We start from the raw sequence: 23,805 nt of genomic DNA, 5'->3' as shown, positions 1-23,805 counted from the left end.
CGCCTCCCCGTCTCTGCCACCCTTGGTCCACCTGCCTTGGTCCGGCTTTGAATACACGCGGAACGTCAGGTGCTGTAGATCCTCGCGGAGGGGGAAGGATGCAGAGAACCGTTTGTCTGTCTCTGTCGCACTCATGGGGTGCCCCCCTCGAAGAGCGAGAGAGACAGAGAGCAACGCTTTGGAAACGCTTGGCCGCCAAAGCCGCGCCAAACCGAGGGCGCGAAATGACCCAGTCGGCATGAGTGACCACCAACCACGACCAGCACAGCACCACCAGCACCCACGCCCCCACCCCCACCACGGCCAGGACGTGGCGGGCCGGCGAAAGGAAGGCCGGCGGGGAAGTCTGCAGGCAGCGTGTCCATTTCTAGCCGTGTGCCCGGCACACTGTGCCTGGCACACTGGGAAAATGACCTGCCCTGCCTCCGCCCTCAAAGCTCTCAAGGAGGTTTGCCCTTTGTGCAGCCCCCGCCTTGTGGCCGGCGCGGCCGAGGCGTGGCCGAGGGGGGGGGGGTAATTGCAAAGATGCGGCATCAAGTGACCGTGGCCGTACTTTCCGTGCCGACAGGAGGGCCCGGCCAACCCGGGGCCAACCCGGCGGTCGCCGAGGCAGGCCAAGCAGGCCTCCTACGTGGCCCCTAATCGAGTCCTGTCCGGCCCGCCAGGCTGGCAGGCCTTTGAGTGCGCCAAGTTGGGGCAAGTTTTGGGTTTCTTTCTGGCAGCGGTGTGCTATTTTGATCCGATTATTGCCGATTCCTTGGCCGGTCCCTTCTGGCAGGACCTTTCCGAGTCTTTGTGGTCCTTTTGGCCCTTGTCACCCTGCCGAGCTTGCCTTGCCCTACGGCAGCCCTACGGCAGCCCTACGGCAGCCCTACGGCAGCCCTACGGCAGCCCTACGGCAGCCCTACGGCAGCCCTACGGCAGCCCTACGGCAGCCCTACGGCAGCCCTACGGCAGCCCTACGGCAGCCCTACGGCAGCCCTACGGCAGCCCTACGGCAGCACTACGGCAGCCCTACGGCAGCCCTACGGCAGCCCTACGGCAGCCCTACGGCAGGGCAGGGCGTGGCCGGGCTAGCGGGGCGGGGCGGGGCCGGTTGGTCCATGGGTTGCCGCCGCCCCCACCGCCGCCCCTGCTCCACCCCCGCCGCGCCCCGCCCCCATGGCTCAGCAGCCCTGTTCCCCACCGCCCCGCCGCCCCGACCGCACCCCACGCAGCCCCCGCCCGGACCGCACCGGGCTGGGCCGGGATGGGCCGGGCCGGGACCCCAGTCCCCCAGTCTGGCCGGAGCCGTGCCTGCGGAGGGAGCGTGGAGGCTGCGACCTGCTCACCGCCCCGCACCGCCCCGGTCCACTGCTCCGCCTGCGTGGGCTCTCCTGGACGCGCCCCGCACGCCCCGCCACGCCCCGCCACGCCCCGCCACGCCGCGCTCCCCCCCGCCGCGATCCGTCTGGCCCGAGCCAGCCTGAGTGCATCACCACCACCATGTCGGCGACGGCCTCCCAGCAGCCCTCGGACACCGTCTGCATCTCTGCACAGGTGCGTGTGTGTGTGTGGCCATGCCAGCGCGCGAGTGTGTGTGTGTGTGTGTGTGTGTGTGTGTGTGTGTGTGTGCACGCGTTTGCCGGGGAGGGCTGCATGCCGCTAGCCACCACGCTCCGCCCTGCAGTCCGTTGCATGGGACGCCGCGCCACTAGTCCACTGGTCCGCCGGTCCTCTAGTCCTTTGGTCCTTTGGTCCTTTGGTCCGTTGGTCCTTTGGTCCTTTGGTCCTTTAGTCCACTGGTTCGCTGGTCCGCTGGTCCGCTGGTCCGCTGGTCCTGTTTGCGTCGCTTCTCGACCTGTTACTGCACCCTTCATGCTTCATGCGCACCCCTCGACATGGACTGCCTCGGCGTGGTGCCCCGGCGTGCCCCACCCAGCGGGGGGTGCGAACGGTGTCAACACACGCTGTGCGCGCGTAGCGGCGCGTAGCGTTGCCACGCGCGGGCGCGCCGCGTGCTTTGCGGTGTGCGGCACACATGGACACAGCACTCGCGCGCGTCACACGCTTGACGTCACATGATGTCAAACATACAGCGCAAACTGGAGCAAATTCGGGCCAGAATCGTTTCTTTGAGGCCATGTTGACATCTCAGTGACTTTCCGATCTTCCTGCGAGGGAAGGGGAAGAAACCCACGGATTTTTTGAAGCGACTCCCACGCAGGAGATTAGGAGACGTGTATCATCCACCGCACCTCCTGTTGTTGTTCCCCTCCTTCAGCAGCATCACGTTCTCGCGGAGGCGAAAGAAAACAAAAAGATTCCGGAACCTCCCCGCTTCGTTTCAGTCAGGAGAACAAACATTCATTTTTATGATAATTACTCCTGACGATAGTTCGTTGTCAGAACGAAATGTTCGTTCTGACAACAAATTGATAGTCCGCCTAACAACTTTTTTTAGCTATCCCAAAATCAACATGCATTTTCGTTGTCACAACAAATTCATTTTTTACGTGTAACACTGCTAGCGGGGGCCGCGGCGCGACCTGTCCGGTCGAGGCAGCCGTCACCGACTTTAGTGCATTTCGCTGCACTCCATGCATGCCAATGCCGGCCACGCCCACGCCCCGCCACAACCCGCCACGCCCACCGTGTCACCGCTTAATTGAGAAGCAAAGGTCACGCTGTGCAAGCATTGCCAAGCATTGCCGCGCAAGGCGGGGGCGCACCGCGAAACGCCATTGATTCAATTAGACGGCGAGCTGCGCCACTGTCAGCGTGGCACGCCGTGGTGCACCGACACGGCCTGCATGGCGTTGCCGCGGCGCGGCGCCGCCTTCCTCCCCCGCGCCACTTGTTATACACTGATTCTGGCCCGACGATCTTCGGCAAGGATTCGCGCCGCCTCCCGGCGCCGTTTGATTCTTTGCCAGGACACTGATGCCGGCGGGGCGCGGGTTCGAATCCCAACCCCGCCCCCTTTTCCATCCTCCGCATTTTTCGTTGGCTTCTCCCTACCCGATAAAATAGCGAGCAGTTCCGAACTGGCTTAAACCGCCACAGCCCTCCGGCCCTTGGAAGCGAACGGCCACAGTTCACTTTTGTCTCTTTTCATTCGCAGGCTCTTTATAAAGAACACGCAACTTGAAAAATTGGAAGAAAATGAAAGTTTTCCCTGTACTGTGCTTTTCGCCGCTCTTCACATCCTATTGGTTCGAGCCCCGTCGACGGAACCGCCCACCCGGTCGCCCGGTCCGGAGTCCAGCCCCCCCCTCCTCCCGCTTCCCGCCCCTTGATGTGGTTGACCGTTTACAACGCGGGGAGAAACAATCGACACTGGCGCCGCACCAGTCGCACCAGCACCGGCGAGGTCTGGCTAGGTCTGGCGAGGTCGCTTGGCGCCCCTGTGCAAAGCTTCCTTCAATATACATGCTGCCCCTCCACCCTTCATCCTCCCCCCTCCCCCCAGTCACAGCTATGAGGCGGCGTGATACCTTCTAAAGAGCGCAAGGGGCCCCCATATTCAAACACCGGTTAATGATGCACGACTCGACCTAACAAGGAGCTTGGCTCGTGTGTGTGTGTGTGTGTGTTGTGTGTGTGTTTAAGATGCGCATGTGTGGGTGGGCGAGACTGAGGGCGGGGCGTAGACAGAAGGGGCAACACCCCGTGGTAATGGGGACGAACGTTCCCAGAGGTCCTCATCGAAATATTGAAGTTTCCTCGTCGGCAATTCCGCAAAGCTGTGAGTCGGCGCCACCGCCACCCACACGGCCCCACCGCCCCCTCCCCCTCCCTTTGCCCATCACTGTAAGAGTGCGTTTCTCCCGGCCCCGCCAAGGTCAGCCCTGAATTACGGCCGGGCCCACAATCACAGCAGCGAGTCCAATGCTTTTAATAAAGATGGAGATGTTTTTGGGCGAAAAACAAAAAGAGAATGCGATTTGTTTTTGTCTTTTCAAGTTGGAGGCAAGCAGGCAAGCGGGTAAGCAGGCAAGCGGGTAAGCAGGCAAGCGGGTAAGCAGGCAAGCGGGTAAGCAGGCAAGCGGGTAAAGCTGCGATCACACTAGCGGGTCTCCGAGCGGTTGGCGGGCGCGGGTGGGGGTGCGGTTGGCGGGTGCTCCAATCACACTGGGCGGCGCGGTTGAAGGCCCCGCTCCTCTCCACCGCCGGGAAACATAACCTCCACAACTGTCGCGCTTGGCGGTAAAAATGTCAACAAAAGGGTTTGGAATGAATGACAAAGGTTTAAATTCGTATTCTTTTACTCACTTGTGAATTGCGGCCCCATGATTTGTTTTACTTCTTCCCAAACCTACCGCTTCATATCAGTCCTTCAGCTGTGGACTCCCACAGCATGGGCGCATTTCCACTAATTCTACGAAGAGAAATTCTTTCTCTATCGAGAAAAGTTCTTTGTCCTTCGGTCCCATTATTGTTCAAGTTCAGTGTTCTTAAATCTATATCAATTAAATTCACAACTACAAACAACTGTGTTGCGCAACACCGATCACCGTTCGCGCCTTCTAGAGAGCAGACGACAGGCCAGAGCTGGTCACATGACAAATCCAGCTGCTCTCGTTGGCTGCGGGTGCGGTTAGCGGGTAAAAAAATAGACGGTCGGCTATTCCCAGGCCCGCACCCGCACCCGCCGGGCGCTGCGCTCCTATTGGTCGAGCCAATACCCGCAACCGCACCCGCGCCCGCCAACCGCTCGGAGACCCGCTAGTGTGATTAAGCCTTAAGCAGGCAAGCGGGTAAGCAGGCAAGCGGGTAAGCAGGTAAGCGGGTAAGCAGGCAAGCGGGTGAGCAGGCAAGCGGGTAAGCAGGCAAGCGGGTAAACAAGCAAGCGGGCAAAAAGGCAAGCGGGTATGCAGGCTAGCAGGTAAGCAGGCTAGCGGGTAAACAGGCGCAAAGGTTGCCTGAGCGCGACTCCGCGGGCGGAGAGCGCAGCACTGGGACGGAGCGCGGCTGCAAAGCTGCAAAGGCGCGGGAGTCTCCGTATTTGAATCGCACTGGGAGAGCAGTGCCGGTTGAAAGGATGTAAGAGAAACGCTGGAATAATGCTGGTCCCCAGGGCTAGGGATCGACGCCTGCACTCTCCCTCTCCTTCTTTTACGATAGAAGGCTGCCGCTGGTATGAAGCGGTTTGTTTGGCCACGGATTTGAATCGCTCTGGGAGTCTGCTTCGCAGAATATACGAAGGAGATGAAGAAATTGATGAAATTCATGCACCCTCGAACCCCAACAAACTCTGTTATTTTAGGTCTCACAAAGGAAAATGGCACAAAATCTAGTTTATTTTATTTTTGACGCGTTTTATTGGAGGAAAAGCGAGCCGACCGAAGAGGGGCGGAGCCGCGGTAACAGCGAGGTGCACTCTAATTATAACTGCGTGTTTTTGTTGGGGGAAAACAAACGTGTGCGGTGTTGTTCGGCAAATTAAGCTCGGTGAAAAGGGTAGAGAATGAATGAAAATCATAAATTGATGAAGGGGTTGGTTACGGCTTGCCCTTCTGGAATACCTCGTGCGTACGGAAGCCACAGCAGAGGCGCGCTCCATAATTTTCCCATTTTTCCCGCGATCTCACACGCATTGCCGTCGAGTCGAGAGGGCGGATCGTCCTGCCAGCTTGCTCCGTCCGTTCGCTCTTCCAAAATGTCACACACAAAACGTCTATTTGATAACAAGTGGAAACAATTTTCTTTACCGAATCTGATGGCAATTAATTCTAATAGCTCGTGACAAATTTATCACCAGATTTGGTAATAAACAAAATTTTTCCAGTTGACGCCAAAAATTGTCTACCAACCAAGAAAGTGACAGAGTGTTCGAGTCGTTGTGACTTGATCATTTTTGCAGTGTGCGTGCGTCCGCTTGTTGCGTGGCGTGAGCAAGACGACGCGCACCTCTTGCTGCCACGCCTCCCCGTTCGGCCCGCCTCGGCCCGAGCGCGGATTCCCTGAAAGAAGACCCCGCGCGACACGGTGTGCCACGGTGTGCCACGGCGACTAATCGGCCAGCCGCATTGTGGCGGGTCTTTTGTTGGACCCATTAGCACGAGGCCCCCACAGCCCCCACGGCCCGAGTACCGGGGACCGGGGGGACCGGGGCCCCACCGAGGGCCCCACAGAGGGCGAGGGCCGGGGCCTGTTCGATTTCGCGCCAAGTTTCTTGCCCCACCCACCCTCGCGTACCAGTTTAGTTATTTTAATTTTATTTATTGAGGGGAACTTTTTCCTTTCTTTCCGTTTTCCGTTAAAACCTCTTTCATCCAGCAGCCTCCCGAGGAGAGCGGCTTCGCTCTGTCTTTCTCGCGCTCGTGGGGCATCGCACTTCGGTGCGAGAGAGACGGAGCGGAATCATCCAGTGGCGGCGCCGCGACGCCGCGATCCTCGGGAGCCGCGGGTGTCGGGTTGCCGCGGGTTCGATCTCACGCCGTATGATTGGACGTGTGGTTGGCAGAATGGAATAAAGAGTAAAAGGGTGATGCGGCGATGGCGAGGAGAGGAGGCGGAGGTTAAAAGAATAAAGTCAGCGGGGAAGGGAGCACGCCTCTGCCTTTCGAGGCTTAGTGCCCGCTAGCATGCCCTCCGCCCCACCAGGCCGCCAGACGGCAGGTCAGGAAATTGCCAATTCTTCTCCTTTTAGGCCGAGCCTTGAGCCACGCCAGCGCGCCGCGCCCCGCCCCGCTCGAGATTAGCCCGACCGGAGGCGAAGGTGAAAAAAGGTGGCCACCCTAATTAGGTTGGTAACACTAGCGCGGTCGCCAATCACACCGGTGGCCTCGCCCCGCCACGCCCCGCCATGCCGTGGCAAACTGAAGCGTCGCGCCGCTGTCGGCTTGCTTTATTCACCCTCTCTCTGTTTTTGTTTTTGTTTCCCAGGTGCGTGGCGGCCTGGCGGCACTGCACGATCCGATTGGACGACCCGGTGTGTGGGACGCGGTGGGACGCGGACGCAACGACGTGAGAGAAAACGCCGAAACCTTTCTCGATTCTGCCTCCACACTGTTATACGTGGAGAATAGAGAATCCTGCACGCTGTGTGGAACCATTGGGCGTGGCGCGATTGTGTGACTTTTAAAGGGACCAAACGGAACACAATATCAAAAAATTATTACTTAAAAAAATTCTTTTTAACTTTTTGGACATGGAATTTTTCAAAATGTCAAATAATTTATTCCGTTCTAAATCTAAATCTAAATTAGTTCTGTACTACGTAAACTCGAAATACTTTGTACGGTTTTAAGCGTGCAAACCAAAGTCCGAAAACTGCTAGTTCCCGGCGCGTGGCGTCCTCGCGGTGCCCCGTGGCTGCGAGCGCCTCCAGCCTCCGACTCGCTGTCAGTGGCGCCACGTAGAGTCCTAGAATGGGAGGACTCTAGAGGACTCTAGCGCCACGCAGCGCCAGCGCCAGCCCCCCTATGCACCGGCCCGGCCTGCCCGGTCCACACCTCGCCGCCACCCCTCTCCGCGGGCGGTCCCTGCGGGGGCCCTGTATGCCCTGCAGGGCCAGCCTGCCCCCTTGGGTCCGGCCGGCCGGCCCCACTAGGCCCTACTGGACTGGGCGGGGCCCTACGGGGCGGCCCGGCGGGCCCGGCCCGGACGAGGGGCAGCTGTTTACCCCACTGGGGCTGACCGAGGCATGTAAACATTGTAAACAGAAGCGCAGTGTGGTGCCGCATGGCTCTGCGGCGCGGCCACCTCTTTCTCTCTTTCGGCGGCCGAATGGACCAATCCGCGTCACTATAAGAATGAGTTCGGCAAAAGGGAAAACTCAAACCGCCAGTTGTTCAGTTGCCTGTACGGGGTTCTTCTTTTTATGGTCGGCGCAGCATTACCAAGAAAGTCAGCAAAATTTAATTCGCTGAAAGTTTCTTTGGGCAGTGATGCGGGCCAGGATAGACCGGGCCTCCAGCTAGAGCAGCGGTTCCCAACCTTTTTCGGTTCGCGACCCCAAATTTGTAACAAAAAATTTCCGCGACCCCCAGGAAAAATTTCGCGACCCCACGCGACCCCTCCTTTAGCATGCCTTTGATACAAAGTGCCATAATCCACCTTAGTTTGGGAGCAGTATTGCCGCAAAGTTGATCAAAACGGCCACAAATGTATTTTAAAAATCGTGTTTTGGGCCGACTTTAAGCAGCCACTGCGTCGGATCCGAGGCGGTATTTCGTCCTCCCTCAACGGGCATTTGGTCTTTGGACCTTCCTTTAGCATGCCTTTGTTACGGAGTGTGATTATCTGCCATAGTTTGGGAGCAGTATTGCCACAAAGTTGATCAAAACGCTCACAAATGTCTTTGAAAAATCGTGTTTTGGGCTGACTTTAAGCAGCCTTTGCGTCTGATCCGAGGCGGTATTTCGTCCTCCCTCAACGGGCATTTGGTCTTTGGACCTTCCTTTAACATGCCTTTGTTACGGAGTGCGATTATCGGCCTTAGTTTGGGAGCAGTATTGTCTCAAAGTTGATGAAAACAGTAAAAAATGCCTTTGAATGCCATTTTGATCCACTTTGAGACAATACTGCTCCCAAACTAAGGCCGATAATCGCACTCCGTAACAAAGGCATGCTAAAGGAAGGTCCAAAGACCAAATGCCCGCTGAGGGAGGGCGAAATACCGCCTCGGATCAGACGCAGTTGCTGCTTAAAGTCGCGCCGGTCAAAACATTTCGACCGTTTTGACAATAGGCATTGTCGGCTCGCGGATCCCGTTTTGAACAATTTGGCGCACCGGGAAACAGCTGCGACCCCAGGCGACGCGAGCGCCCGGCCGAATAGTGCCGAGCAAACTGCTTATTTGTCCTCGAGGGGGCAGCCCAGTGCGGCCACCGCTCGGCTCGCTTTCTTTTGGAGTAATTTGAGTGAAAAGGGGAGTGGAGTCATCCGGGCCCGGGGAGGGGTGGGGGAGGCCGCGTGTGGACTCAGCCGATGAGGCGAGCCGGCGAGCCGAGACTGACGGAACCAATCAAGTAGATTCCTCGAGGCAGCCACGCCGGCGCGGTGCTGCCGGTGCAGCGGCGGACGCACCTCAAAGTCGAACGTCGCGAACGTCGTTGCGACAGACGAGCTAAGGCAGCCAACTCTGACTAACGCCATTCGCTGGGTTGGCAAGAAGCTGCTCCTTGACGAGCGCGCCGGAGCGCGCGGCCTCGGGCTGGGAGGGCTTGTCGCTGAGCGACTTAGCATGCTCCAGCAGCGCGGCGAGGACGTCCTTCGGCCGCCGCGTGTGTCTCAGTGTGCCCGCCAAAGCAGATGTCGCCGCCGCGCTTTTTGGCAAGACGGGTGCCGCGCCCCGCCCCACCCCGCCTCGCTTCGCGACCACGATGCCACTTAGGAGGAACCGCGGGCCGCTTGTCTCGCCAGCCACTTTAAAGCGCCCACTACTTAATGCCGCGAAAACGCCGCGCCCCACCCCACCCCATCCACCCGCTTGCCGCCCCCCCCCCCCCCCCGCCCCGCGCCACGCCGAACTTGATGACAAATTCCAGCACGCCGAGAGCGCCGAGGGCGCCCCGTCCAGGGCGAGAGCTCTGACCTTGAGTCCGGCGTGCCTGGGCCTTTGGCCCGGCGCGGCACCCGCGCCCTGCAGTCGGGCCTAATGCTGGCGGTGTCTTAGGCCGCCCAGAAACCGGAGGACGCAACGGATGCTCTAACAATCGGACGAAACCCCCCGAAAGGTGGGGGTGGGGGGAGGGGGCAGACGGGGCGCGAAACAGGCGGCAGGGAGGGGCAGCCGGTGGGAGGGGCGCCCGGAGGCTGCGAGTGCAAGGGGGTGGGGGCGGCAGCAGCCTCTGGGTTGCCCAGCCCCGCCTGGATCGATTAAGGCCGTGGCGTGAAGCGGCGGCGGGGGAGGGGCGGGGTGGGGGCGGGGTGGGGGGCGTTGGGATGCCGGCAGGGGCGCCATGGAGGGGAGGGGGCTGCTGGGCAGGCAGCGTGCGGCGTCTGGAAGGGGGCATCAAGAGAGGCCGGGCAGTGCCATGGCCGGGCTGCCGGCACCAGCCAAGGCACCAGCCAAGGCACCAGCCAAGGCACCAGCCCCACCAGCCTGGACGGGGGTGCCAAGACGACCTGGAGGTGCAGGGAGATAATGTCGGCAGGGGGTGCATCAAACAAGCTGCAGGGAGGGGGGAGGCGGGCGGGGCGAGGCGGGGTTGGGGGCGTGAAAAGAGCCATCAAGCCCTGCTGAGTGGAGAGTCCGGCCCTTTTCCGCAACGGAGGGCTGCTTCTCAAAAAGACTTCAAAGTGACGAGATGGTTGGGACAAACTCAATGACGTGATTGAAATATTGCACACAAACAGGAAGACTAGGTTGGGTCTTCGTGAAAGTCAACGAGAGAGTGCATCCCGTGCTACGATGAAAAAAAATGTGTGCATTTGGAGACAGACACCGGTGCCGTGGTCACCGCCTCAACGCTCACAGCCATTGCCACAGCTTATGCTCAAAACACTCTATAAAACACACAATCTCGACACAATCTCTATTGCGATGCCTGAAATTGTTTGTCAGACTTCGCGAGTGCGCTTTTGGCGGCCAGCCAGCGAACTTGAAAAGTCTTGTTGAAACTGGCGCGAGCGCACTTTGCCTGTGCACCTGCAGCCGTGCTCCAGGCAGTGCTCCAGCAGACTCATTCCGAGAGTCGTCTTCGTCGCTCGTCTCTCTCGCACTTATACAAGACGCCCCGCGAGTGCGAGAGAGACAAAGCGGTCTGCAGGCCGTGTTGGAGGAGGAGCCCCACCGAGTTTCAGGTCGCCAGGGGCTGCGATTTGGGCCAAGGGTTCGCGTTGCCCTGGCGTTGCCGTGGCCCGGGGTGGCGTGGCGTGGTGGTGGAGCTTTCGAGTGTGGCACCCGGGGTCCCAACAAGTTTGGTTCTACTCCCACGTTCTAGTCCATTTGTGCAGCCCTGCCCAAAGCCGACAGATGAGAGGGGCTTGGGGTGGGACAGGGACAGAGAGAGAGGGACAGAGTGGCAGGGCCCCGGTGCTCGCCTCTCACCCTTCCGGGCGAGGCGACGCCGGCGACGGGGCCTACCCTTCGACTTGGCCTGCGAAATTTCGGCTCTTAGCATTCCGTTTTTGTTTTTCAGAGAGTTCTGAATTTAACACGTTCAGAACTTGCATACTGATTCCACAACGCATTTGACGGACGCAACCTTAAAATCAATCGAAACAACTTTTGTCCCCACTAAAGCCGAGTGTGTAAGAGACCCTTTCTCAGGGTGTAGCGTTCACGACGACACGTCGACTCAGCCTAAAATGTGCGGGGCTGCGAGCGCGGCGGTGCAGGCCTTATGGCGCCGCGACGCCGCGACGCCGCGACGCTGCGGGGCCGCGAGGCAGGGCGGTGCTGGGGCTGCGGCTGCCTCGCCCGCTTCGCGTCGCGCGTGTGCGTGCATACCGCATGAGCCGTGACAGCGCGCTTCGTTACTCCCTTGCTCCTTGCTCCAGGTAGGACTCTGTCTCTCTCGCACTCGAGGGGCGTCGCCCGTCGGTGCGACAGAGGCAGAGCGACGGAAGCTCTCTTCGGAGTCAGCCAGCGCGACGGCGGTGCACTGCGGGCTGCCTAGGCCCCGCGCCGCCCTGCGCATTGCTTTGCTTGCTTTGCTTGCTTTGCTTGCTTTGCTTGCTTTGCTGGGTCGTCCGCTGCGCCCCTATCTCTGTCTCCCTCCCTCTTTCTCTCCCTCCCTATCTCCCTCTCTGTCCCTCCCTCCCCCGCTGTTATTCCCGTATCTTTGGCGAAAGGGAAACGTAATTTCCTGCTGTTTCTTCCCGAAAGTGAGCGCGCGCCCGGCGTCTTTCCAACTCGGTTTCCTTTCCTGCCTGTCCGAGTGTCCGTGTGCCTGTGTGTCCGACAGTTCGCCTGTTCTTCTGTCTGTCTGTCTGTCTGTCTGTCTGTCTGTCTGTCTGTCTGTCTGTCTGTCTGTCTGTCTGTCTTGTCTGTCTGTCTGTCTGTCTGTCTGTCTGTCTGTCTGTCTGTCTGTCTGTCGGTCCGTCCGTCCGTCCGTCCGTCTATATCCGTCGACGGCGACGTGTATCTCGGCCAAAGTTGGCGGCAACAAATTCTCATTTTGTCGCAGCCTCTTGCCGCGCACTCCTCTGCCTTTGCCTCTGCACGTGCATGTGTGGGTGCGTGTATGTGTGTCTGGGCGTGGATGTGTGTGTGTGCGCGCGTGTGTGGATGTCGGTGGCAGTGCCGTCTCCCGGGGCATCTCAGGCGACGTTCCTGATTCTATTTAAAGTTGCATTGTCGCTACCGCTTCCCTCTGTGTGCGCTTTCTCTCATCTCAGTCTCTCTCCCTCTCTTTCCCTCTCTCTCGGCCCTGCTGCTGACTGCCCCCGGGCGACACCCCCTCCCTGCCCTCCTCTCCGTCATGATGAAAAAGTCCCGCAGACCCGAGAGTGAAGGGACGTGAGCACACTGTCCATAAATTAAAAATAAATATCTCCAGCACCTGTATTTAATGAAGCCCGCGGCCATAGCGAGGGAGACAGACTAGAGGGACGCCTTGCCTACTGCGTGTTGCCTTGCCCGGCCTTGCCTGCCCTGCCTTACCTGGCCATGCCTCGCCTTCGCACAGTGGGCCAGAAGACCGGTAGAGGCGGCCAAAACTCTAGACGCGTTTTGAGCCCCAGAGTCGCTAAATGGGACTCGAACCGAACGTGTGACCCCACCAATGGATTCCCCGTTCGGAGAGCAATCCATTGGTGGGGTCACACGTTCGATTCGAATCCCTCCTAGCGACTCTGGAGCTCAAAACGCGTCTAGAGTTTTGGCCGCCTCCACCTGTCTACTGGCCCACTGTGCTTCGGCCCCTTCGGCCAGTGGGGCTGCCGATGAGTCATGAATAACCGATGGCGCCTCGATGGCCGTACGGTGTACGCACACCGAGCTCGCCGCAGCCGCCGCCGGCCCTCGGCACGGCCAGCACGGCCAGCACGGCCACGGCCAGCGCGCCAGCGCCGCGCAGGGCCAATATGCCGCGCACTGCGCGCGCCTCTATTTTTCACTTTTGCGCCCCGATTCGAGCAATCTTTGTTTTCCCGCGCTTTTTCCTTCATTTTTCATCGGACATTCCGGCAGCAGCTATTGTTCCCCGGCTTTGGGCCGAGCTTTCGTCCCTTTCGGCCCTCCCGGCTCGTCCTCCTGGCTGCACCTCTACTTCGACCCCCTCCACACCACCCGATATCGAATTTCCGGCATTCGTTATTATTCCATGCATAGCGTTTGCATCGCGTTTCCCCGCGTTTTTACAAGATGTGGACTTAGTCGAGTGAAAACATTACCCCAGTGGGGCCTTCCACGTGTCAGGGCTGAGTCCTCTCCGGGGCCCCACGGCCCCCCGTCACGTGCGGAGGGGATCCGCCGAAATTGACAATAATTGTTGCGCTATGGCTGATTCAGTTAGCCTCTTTTCCTCTTGTTTTGGACAGCGCTGAGCTCATGGACTGCCGGGACCGGCCGGGACGGGTCTAAGACCACCCCTCCCCACGACGCAACAATCCCCTTTCCCATCTCTCGCAGGATTTGTCGAAGGCTTCGACCTGTCGTTCCGCTGCGCTCCGCCTAGCCCCGCCCCGCCCCGCCCCGCCCCGCCCCGCCCCGCCCCGCCCGGCGCAGCGGCGTCACCCCACCCCGCCCGGTTTAGTCGGGTTTAGGCTAGGTCGAACCGGGTTTAGTCGAGGAGCAAGTCATCAGAGGCCGGTGCACACCGCAAGTGCGCACTCACCCAGCTCACCCACCCCGGCTGAAATTACCGGCGGAAACTAATCGCGGTACAGTCGGATCAGCCCTAACTTCATCCCTGGAGCGAATCCGGATGCCGCCGCACCGCAGCAGCGCGGCACAGTGCAGCGCCGACCATCGGAGATCCGAGACGATATTGCCGAACCGGGCCTGCTGCCTGGGGCCTGGGGCGTTGCCTGTCGTCTGTGGTTCCCGGAGTCGCTTTCGTCGCGTCTCTCTCGCACCTCCACGGCACGCCCCACGAGAGCGAGAGAGTCAGAGCGACGGAAACCGCTCTCGGAATCGGTCGGCTGGGGCGTTGCCTGCGAGCAACACGCGCAACGCCTCTCCGCGTGTACCTCGCACCGTGTGTGGTGTTCGCAGTGTCGTCACTTGATTTGGAGCGACTGACGGACATGCAGGGCGGGGCGGGGCGACGGTCAGCGGGCCCCCTCCCCCCCCCTTTTCCCTGCCAATAAGAGCTGATTCGCCCTTGCAAGAACAAACTGGCCGGGGCGTGGCGGGGCGTGGCGGGGCGCGGCGGGGCGCGGCGGCCCGCACCGCCCCTCTCTGATTCCAAGGCTGGTCCGCTGCTGCTTCTGCTTCTGAGACGGCCAACTGAGTTTCCAACTTTGTTTTCTACAACATAAAACGAGAAAGATGAGAGAAGTTGTGTGGGGCAAACAGTGCGGCCGTGATGAGATCTGTCGTCGGGAGAGCGAGAGAGATGGAGATAGGGCGACCCGGGCGGCGCCCGGTCCTCTGGCCAACCTTGGAAAAGACAGGCGAGCCTCGCCTCGCTGCCGCCATGCTGCCGCCGCTGCTGGGCGTCCCCGACCGTTTTAACTATTTAAGGTTCGAGATCTGGGATTATTTGCTCTGTGAATAATGCCGCTCGCTGACAGATATGGCCCTTCGGAGCGCTCGAACCCGTATCGCGGAGGCTGCCCTTGTTTCCCACTGTTTCCGCGCCTCCCCCCACTCCACACCTCCCCCTCCCCCTGGGCCAGCACGGCCAGCACGGCCAGCACGAACGGTCGGGCTCGCCGCTAATTCACCGTGTAATAGGTTGCTGACGATCCGAGCCGCGATCTTTTTTCATCAACGCAATCAATTTGGCGCCAAGACGAATGTCGGTGCCAATAACGGGGCGCGGCCGCGCTGCTGGTGTGGTACTCCCCGCACTCCGCACACTGCTCTCTCTGTCTCTCTCGCTCTCGCGGGGCATCATGATGGAGAGACGGGGCGAAGAAAGCACCGTTCGGGACCGACTCGCCGGCTGGCCGGCCAGCCCAGCCAGCCCAGCCAGCCCGGCCCAAGGGCCTTGCGTGAGAACAGCGGCGTATAACTCTATCCGCGCGGCTAAAAGCTAAAAGCGGCCGGCCAGTCGGCCAGCCAGTCAGCCCCAGCAGCGGCAGCAGCGGCAGCAGCCCTCGAGGCCACTAAGCGCTATCGGCACGGCGCCACAGGCAGCCGCTGGCCCGCGCACTGACCGGGAAAATGATCGCCCATAGAACACGGCAACGCCTTGCCGATGGTGAGTCGTGTTCCCTTGAGCTTAGCACCGTCGCCTCGCCACGCCACTGGTACAGGGCGGTGCAGGGTAGCGAGGCCGTGGCTGTGGAGAGGTCGGTGCGAAGAGACTAGCCGGCCAAAAAAGTAGCAACAGCCAAAGCCGGAGCCGCAGAAAAATGCCGGTCCTTTCTTGGGATGGAATGGCCCGGAAATGGCCGTGTTTGGAGACGCCCACACCGGCCAGGACCCCCCCCCTCTTTCCGCCCCGCTCAGGACGCCCCTCGCGCCATGCCCATTTCGCGCCCGTGCTCGCTACACGAAACTTCCGCGGTCGCTGTTTGGGGACGGTCGGCCCAGCTTGGCTTGGCTTGGTCACTCTCTTCAGCCCGACGAATTTAGTGAGTTTGGTTCATTCAATCCTCACCTTCAAGTTTGGAACTCCCAACTTACTCTCATACACCGTCCCGACCCGACCCGCAGACCGGGCGTGCCGGCGGCACAGGGAGTGGCGGGCCGTGGTGAGACGCGGCCGTCAACATGCCCCCCCTCTTCCTCGCCCCTGGCTCCGCCCCTAGCCCTAACATCGCACTAACTATCTGTCCGCACAGCAGTACCGCCTGCCTGTCCGTAACCCCAATAGTTTGTACCTTACGTATGCTCAAAATACGACGCAGTGTGCCAAAACGCGCGGTGGTTTTCTCTCTGGTTTGAAATTTATGCCACGATGGCTTCAATGCGCACCATCGTGAGCTCTCCGACGTGAAACGCAAACACTATTTGAGACCATTTTGTCCCCCACCGCGTGGAGCGCGGCCTGTCAAATTTGGCGCCAAAATGAGTTATTTCGTGTGACGGAGTGCGGCGCGTCGCGCCGCCTCGTGTAGTGACGGCGTTCCGACGGCGTGCCGAGTGAGCTGCGACGCGGCAAACCGTGATCGATGCTCTTCCACGACTCTCTCTCTCTCTCTCTCTCTCTCTCTCTCTCTCTCTCTCTCTCTCTCTCTCTCTCTCTCAAGCTCCAGTTCCTACTGCGATGACGTGGCAGCAAGAAAAATCGCACCGTCTGACAAAGACGACATCCCCATCACATGACGCGCTCACCTCGTCCGGCCCGTCGAGACGCGTCACGCGACGACACGACAAACAAAACGCGGGAAGATTTTTCGAGATTCGAACACGAGTTGGCAGTGCAGGAAAACGGTGCCTTTACCCACGCGGCTGAGCCCGCGGTCGGGCAGGACGCGTCGCTGATATGGCAACACGCGCTGAATTAAGTGAGATTGTGTTCACTCTCCGCTCACGCTCAGCCAACGACGTTAGTTGGCGCAACAAGCAGCACGACGGCAGAGGCTGGCCGTGCTGGCCGTGCCGGCCATGCTGGCTCGGCGCGTATGGGGCGGCACTGTTGTCCGAGCCCGTGGCGGGCCGGGGGAGGGGGAGGGGGAGATCTTTCATTACCATGGACGCTTTTGTGTGAGCCCGACCACCTCCCACCCCTCCCCCTCGTTCATTTTCACTCCGGACCGGCGGACTATGGCCCGGGCACTACGGCCGCTCCATTCTCATGAATACTATCTTCACCAAGAAGCTATAGCCCAGCCTGTGTACACTACTACTTTGCTCGCAGCTTTTTCGCTCTGCTCGTACCGCGCAGGCCGAGGCACACGCCCAGCGCGCAACACACACAGGGCAGGGCGCACAGGACAGGTCCTAGGGGAACTGGTAGTACTCACACAATAACAAACCTCGAGGACGCGCTCTACCGCCCAGCACACTGCCCTCTCTTCCCCTACCGCCACCGTATCACACAGACAGACAGACAGACAGACAGACAGACAGACAGACAGACAGACAGACAGACAGTCAGACAGGCAGACAGGCAGACAGGCAGACAGGCAGACAGACAGACAGGACTCGGTATGCACCATTAGCGCCAGGCTTGCCCTTTCGTTCCGAAGACTGATTCCGCCTGCGTCACTCCGTCTCTCTCGCACCTCCACAGGACGCTGCCCCAACAGTGCGAGAGTGAGAGAGAGAGACAGAAAGACGACTAATCGAAGAGTCGCAACCTGCACGCCACGCCCATCTAGAGTCCTGCCCGCCTCGCGGCCGCGGCAGAGACTGCTTCTTGGAGAGAGGCATGCAATCACATTGAAAGCGTGCAGTTGAGTTGGGCTTGCCAGCAAACGATGAGGCCAACAGGAGGAAAGGGGGAGGGGGGCGGAGCGGACAAGATGGATGGCCGAGATCCAACCCACGCGACCAACAACGGCAACAACAGCAGCGACGACCAGGGGGGAAAAAGAAGAGGAAATTAATTAAGGCCTTTTTAATCGAAGTGGATTTATTTCCGTATAATGGATTCTTGGGGCAAATTGAATTAAGACGGGGAAACAATTCGCCGCGAGGGCCGCGCGCTCCATGGAGACACCACTGTGCGTACGTGGGGGTGGGGGCGGACGGACGGACGGACAGGCAGACAGACAGACAGACTGACAGCCGGAGAAAGAGAGCGAGCCTGATGATGAAACTGTCCGTCCGGAGCAGCCCCCCCCCCCCACGGCCGCTTGATCCAGCGCGGGGAGCGGGTTGTTTTATTGGCAGCGAGCGTGTGTATTCGGTGTACCTGGCGGCGTGGCGCGGCTTATCAAAACTACACCACATTACACAGCCACGTGGGGCCTACACTACAAGGGCCTGGCCTGTTGCTGCAATGCTGCCTTGCTTCGCCTCGCCCTTTCGGGCCGCTGCGCACGTCTCGGGGCTCGCTAGCACTCGCTGGTCGCAGAGCAAGATTCGCGTCGCGGATTATTCCGGGAACCTCGCGAGCCAGGGAAGAGAATATGCGAATCACTTAGCTAAGCCGCTGCTTCTGCCATCGCAGAGGAATCTCCTCTCGTCAAGAGTTTTGGCCGCCTCCGCCGGTCTTCTGGCCCACTGTGCGAGCCGAGCGCCTGTGAAGCGCGGGGTAGGCAAGCCGCTCGTCGGGCGTGTGGCGCGGGCTTGCCTACGCCCATTGCCATTAAGGGCTAGACCACACAGCGCTCCGGCCGGAACGCTCCGTTGCCGCGGGGTCCCCGCCGCGCCGGGAGCCCATCCCGCATATCCCGCAGAGCCTTATGCATGAGGTGACGCCACCGCGCAGCGCGCGCCGAAATTCCACTCCCGGTGTTCCAGCCGCAACGCTCCGAACGTGTGGGAAGCGCGGCGGACAGCGCGAAAAACGACCTTGATGATAATTCGAGCAAAGCGAAACGCGGTCCGTCCTGCAGTGCTGTCGCCACAGCGGAAACGGCGAGGCACTCCCTCAACTGGAAGGAAGGGAATTATTTCGGCGGCTTTAAATTTGGGGCCTAAATGAATACAATGGCTCACGCGGCTAAATGGGGGCCGACGTTTTATTCCGTGCGTCGCGCCTCGGCAGCGCACTGGCAGCTGCGAAACCACCACCCCCACCACCACACACATACCACACACACGCACACACACACACACACACACACACACACACACACACACACACACACACACAGACACAGACCTAGTCCGTGCGAGACTGGACTGCGAGTGCATCGCGTTCATTATAAATGGCCAGGCGGTCGCAAACGTGAAGCACACATGCGTGTTTTCCTGTTAGCGCATGGGCGCCTCGGTGTGTGTGTGTGGCTGTGTGTGAGAGAGGAGAGAGAGAGAGAGAGAGAGAGAGAGAGAGAGAGAGAGAGAGAGAGAAGAAGCCTGAGTGGCAAGAGTAATGCGTGGGAAGATGTGAGACTGCTTGCGCGTGTGTTTGTGCGTGTTTGTGTGAGTCTGGGGCTCCACAGTTACAATATTCGCACTCACACTCGCGCACGCGCACGTATTCGCAAACAAACTGGCCAAACACACGCACTCTGCCCGGAGTGGTGCATCGTCCCGGGGGAGGCTGCATTGCTATTCCCGGCGAGGGGGCGGAGGGCCGCGGCGCCGAGCTTGGCGGGACAGGGAGGGCGACGCTCTGGGGCCGGAGACGGACTCGCGGCCACGCGTGCTCTCTGGCGGTCACCGGCCGCCCTCCACCCGTTCCGTTTACCACGACACTTTGAAAGCGGCCAATCGCACGAGCGGCGCGCTCGAGCAGCTTTGGCGCGCTTTGCGGACCGCTTTGGCGCGCTTTGCGGACCGCTTTGGCGCGCTTTGCGGACCGCTTTGGCACGCTTTGCGGACCGCTTTGGCGCGCTTTGCGGACCGCTTTGGCGCGCTTTGCGGACCGCTTTGGCGCGCTTTGCGGACCGCTTTGGCGCGCTTTGCGGACCACTTTGACGCGCTTTGCGGACCGCTTTGGACAAACGGCGGAGTGAAAACAATTCCAGAAAGACTGACCCACCCCACGTCATTACGAATGCTGTTTTTGGAAGACACGTTTCAAATTAATTCTCTCTCTCGCTCTCTCTCTCTCTTAACCGCACGCGTGAGTGTGTGTGTGTGTGTGGGTGGAACCTCCGCAAGCCGCCTCCGCCGTTCGCGCACTCCACTGCTTTAATCAAACGGGTGCTCGAGCGTCTTTGTGTGCTTACGGGTGTGTGTGTGTGTGGGGGGGAGAGTGTGTGTGTGTGAATGTGAGTGTGTATGTGTAATTGTGAGTGAGAGTGAGAGAGAGAGAGAGAGAGAGAGAGAGAGAGAGAGAGAAACAGAGTAAGAGAGAGAGAGAGGATTGCCGTGATCATTCGCAGACACACGTTCGTGGCGGCCGTCCCGACCAAGTCCCGACCAGGATGGTCAAATTTGAGGCCGATTCACGGCCGGTTGGAATTCAGTTTGGCGGGACAAAAAAGGGCGTGCAGGCGATGATCGCCGCCCCGTCCCGTTCCGCCGTGCATAATTGCGCAATCGCCCCCTTCCGCTCGATTAAAAGCAGCAGGCTGGCCCGGACGCTCGGACTGCCGGTCGGCCCGGGACGTGTTGATGGACTGCAACAGGGCGGCGCGGCGGCCCGAGCTTGCGGCGGGGCGGGCGGGGGGGCGGGGGGGCGGGCGGGGCGGGGCGGGGCGGGGCGTACCGGGGCTGCGGCTGGCCGTCATCGGCAGCCTCTGCGCCCAGACCGAGTGGTTCGCCAAAAAATGAACGGGTGCGCCGAGCGGGGCTCGAACCCACACCCTGTCGTTCCAGGGGGAGACCCGGGAGGAGAGCACCGCCACGGGACTGCTCTCCGAACGAGGAATCCATTGGTGGGGTCACACGCTCGGTTCGAGTCCCGTTGAGCGACCCTGGGGCTCAAAACGCGTCCGGGATTTCGGCCGTTTCCACCGGCCCTCTTCCCCACTGCGGCCGGCCCGCCACTCTGCCACTCCGTTTGCCGGGCTAATCGGCCGGGTGGGAGTGGAGCGCGGTACGCGCAGCGCGGAGCACTCCAACGCGGTGCGGTGTGGGGTTGACGGGGTCGCCACAGAGGGGCTTAAATATTCCAACGGCTCGGCCGGGCTCGGCCGCGCCAGCACACCGTGCCGTGCAGTCGGAATCAGCATCGGCAGCACGGCAAGCCCCCTCTCCCTTCACCTGTCCGACCGACCTCGGACAAGCGGGCAGCAGCCGGGCCGGCACTGCTTCAAAAAGATAAAAAAAATCTCATTTAACGAACGTTAATGAAAGCAGATGATCCATCGGGTTTCACAACTGCTATGATAGCCGAGAGGTTAGAGATTTGGGATCGAGTTACCGCAGGCCGGCGTTCGAATACCAGCGTCACAAAAGTTTTTTCGACTTGCTATCCTAAGGGTGGTGGTTCGAGGCCATGAGAGCGGAGCCGTGTGCAACAGGCCCACATGCCGGAGGTTCGACTCCTAACAAATATTTCCATTTAATTTTACTGCCTCACCCAGTGCGGTTGAAACCCGTGAACGTGAGCCCACTCCGTGTATGGGACGTGGTGGTGCAGGGAGTAGAGGCGTCGGTTCTCAGTGCTAGGGTCGGCGGTTCGACTCCCCCAACTTCTTGCGAAATTTTGACCGGGTCGGTCGAGTCCTGTTGCGTCAAGAACCCACCTCACGCCGATCCCCTCATCATGGGCCGTGGTGGCCGAGAGCGTCAAGTCGTGTGATCCCGATGGCGGGGTCCGGGGATCGAATCCCATTATTTCATTACATTTTTCGACCGCCTTCCTCCCAGTGCAACTCAAACCCGTCGTCCAACACGCTGCCAGACGTACAAGCGTGATAGCGTAGTGGTCAGAGTCACATTCACCTGGCCACTCCGCTGTGGGTGTCTAAAAAGCAATCCGCTTCGGCGGGTTGGCCTCGGCACTGGAGCGATGGAGTATTTGATCCATCAATCCAGACCATCCGGTGTGTGGTTGCGGGTGGTGCCTCCTTGACTCGTCGGGGAGGCGATGATAAGTCCTTTGAAGCTGGCCTAAAACGCTGTATGTTCGGTACGGGAGCGCCGGACAGTGGGGGTACCATGGGGTACACAACCAACCCTACGAAAACAAGAAGCTCCCACCAAACCTCTTCTCTGTCTGAGTCTCTCTCTGTCTCTCTGTCGTCTCACTCTACGTCCCGCCCCTCAAAGAGCTTCGTACTGGGTGCTCTCACCCTACTGCCTGAGCTTTGGGGTCCTACTGGGTCCCCCGGCGAACGCTTGGGTCGCTGACGGGATTAACCCCAGGTACCTGATAGCACCGGTTCCCATCCCGAACACCGAAGTAAAGCAGGAGGCCTCCCCATTAAGACTGGGGAGGGGGTGTAGAGTTCAAATTTTTTTTCTTTTCCCTTCAAATTTCTCAGTCAATACTCGTTCGGTTTCCTTACGGGGTAGTATGCGGGCTCATTCCAAAGATAGTAATTAAAATTGTGTATGAAACAAAATATAAAGACCCGAGCGAGGTGGCCGGTGTTGGTACTAGCCGTGCCGGCCGAGCTGTGGCCTGCACCGCCTGCCGCCGAGCCCGAGCTGGCCCGATTATATTGTTTAGGATACGCGCTTCGTTTCTGGACTCGAGAGTAAAAGCACGCTGACACCTTCATGTGTATAGCAATTTTAAGTATGTTTCAAGTGTGAAGGTATCATCTGCTAATGACCCTTTTCGACGTGAGGCCGGCCCTCGGCACCAGGTGTGGACCGCGTGACAGAGCCGGATGGAGCACCGTAGGGGCGTTGTCGACCCGGATTGGGTGAGGCCGGACCGAGCCGAGCCGGACGCCTACCGCGGTCGGTTCGAGTGTCAGCGGGGCCTGTTTAGAGACCAGGGGCACGGCGTGCCAGGGCGTGCCAGGGCGTGCCGCGGCGAGAGGAATGCTAGGACTCTTGGCGGTGAAGCGTCCCGGGGACCCCTCCTCGCATCTGGCCGCTGAATCGCCAGAGTGCCCCCGTCGCCCCGTCCCAGCGCACAGCGTGGCACAGCGTGGCACAGCGTGGCACAGCGTGCTTGCTCGGGAATTGGATCTGGCCGGCCGGAAGTCCAACAGCGGCAGCAGCAGCGGCAGCAGCGGCGCCCCCACTGTCGTACCGTCGTACTGTCGTCCGACTGGGTGACGTGGACTGGAAGTCCACATCCCCACTTTGGACCTGGCTGCCCGCTATTGCCGTTTGCCCCCGCCTCTTCGATCCCCCCCCCTCTCTCCCCTGAATAGTAATTGCCTCCCCTCGATGCGCGGCGCCGCGACCTCGACAGCAGCTTTACGACACCAATAAAAACTTACCGCGGATTATTTTTAACAGTCTCTCTCCCCTGGCGGCGCGGCGTAGCGCGGCACGGCACGGCACGGTACGGCACGGCATGGCACGGCGTGGCATTGCCAGATTATACTGGATGTGCCGCTTGCATTAGTGCGTCTCCTACACCGCGCGCAGCACGTCGCCAGCGCCGCCAGTGCAGCGCCTGCAATAAACATGGGGTGAGGCTCCTCGCGACCACCGGGACTGCCAGTCGCCCCGTCCGTCCGTCCCTCCCGCACCCCTCCGTGAGTGCGAGAGGGACAGCGCGACGAGGCACGACCCTCCGGAACCAGCCTGCAGGGCAGAGCGGCAGAGCGGCCAGTGGAGTTGGAGAAAAATGGCGCTGTAGTCTCCAAAGTTGTGCCGTACGATCAAAACCGCAGCCCGGCCGGACTCGCAAAGTTTGTCGCCCTGCCGGCCGACCTGACCCCCGTCACGCCCGTCACGCCCCACTGTCTCTGTCGCATTCGAGTGCTCGCCACGCGGCCGTCGCGTGCGAGAGAGACAGCGTGCTCTTTATTCCCCCGCACTGCGGTGTGGTGGTCAAGTCGCCGGGTTGCATGGCGAGTCGAGGGTTCGAGGGCCGCCAGGCCTGTAGAGTCTTTTTCGTCGCTCTGTCTCTCTCGCACTCCCGGGCGCACAGAGCTGGTGGTTCCCAGCCGGTGGTTGGATCCGGCGCGCAACAACCAGGCCGCCATCGGCGTGCTTCGCGGTGCTGCGCGGTGCTTCGGGTCCGCCCGCTACGCTCGACGTCCCGACGCCCTCCTCGTCGGCTGCCACCAGCAGGCAGGCAGGGCGACGCAGGGCGCCGAGGCGGTGGCGGCGGTGTTGACGTGTACGGGACAGAGTCCTCGGCTGGAATCTGACAAGTTGCTGAATATGCAGATGGCTCC

The 23,805-nt window shown here is 60.3% G+C and overlaps 1 protein-coding gene across 5 annotated transcripts in view; it reads left to right on the top strand.

Annotated features, from left to right (window-relative positions):
- Window positions 1–1,412: 1,412 nt before the first annotated feature.
- Window positions 1,413–23,805, top strand: part of LOC117652389 (muscarinic acetylcholine receptor DM1) — a 56,225-nt gene continuing 33,832 nt past the window's right edge. For all 5 annotated transcript variants that reach the window (XM_034397254.1, XM_034397251.1, XM_034397253.1 and 2 more), the window contains exon 1: window positions 1,413–1,539. The gene's annotated coding sequence lies outside the window, so the exon portion shown is untranslated. The remainder of the gene's footprint in view (window positions 1,540–23,805) is intronic.

Source organism: Thrips palmi, unplaced genomic scaffold, assembly GCF_012932325.1.
Source record: "Thrips palmi isolate BJ-2018 unplaced genomic scaffold, TpBJ-2018v1 HiC_scaffold_7, whole genome shotgun sequence".
NCBI classification, from domain to species: Eukaryota; Metazoa; Arthropoda; class Insecta; order Thysanoptera; family Thripidae; genus Thrips; species Thrips palmi.
This window is presented reverse-complemented; position numbering and strand designations above follow the sequence as displayed.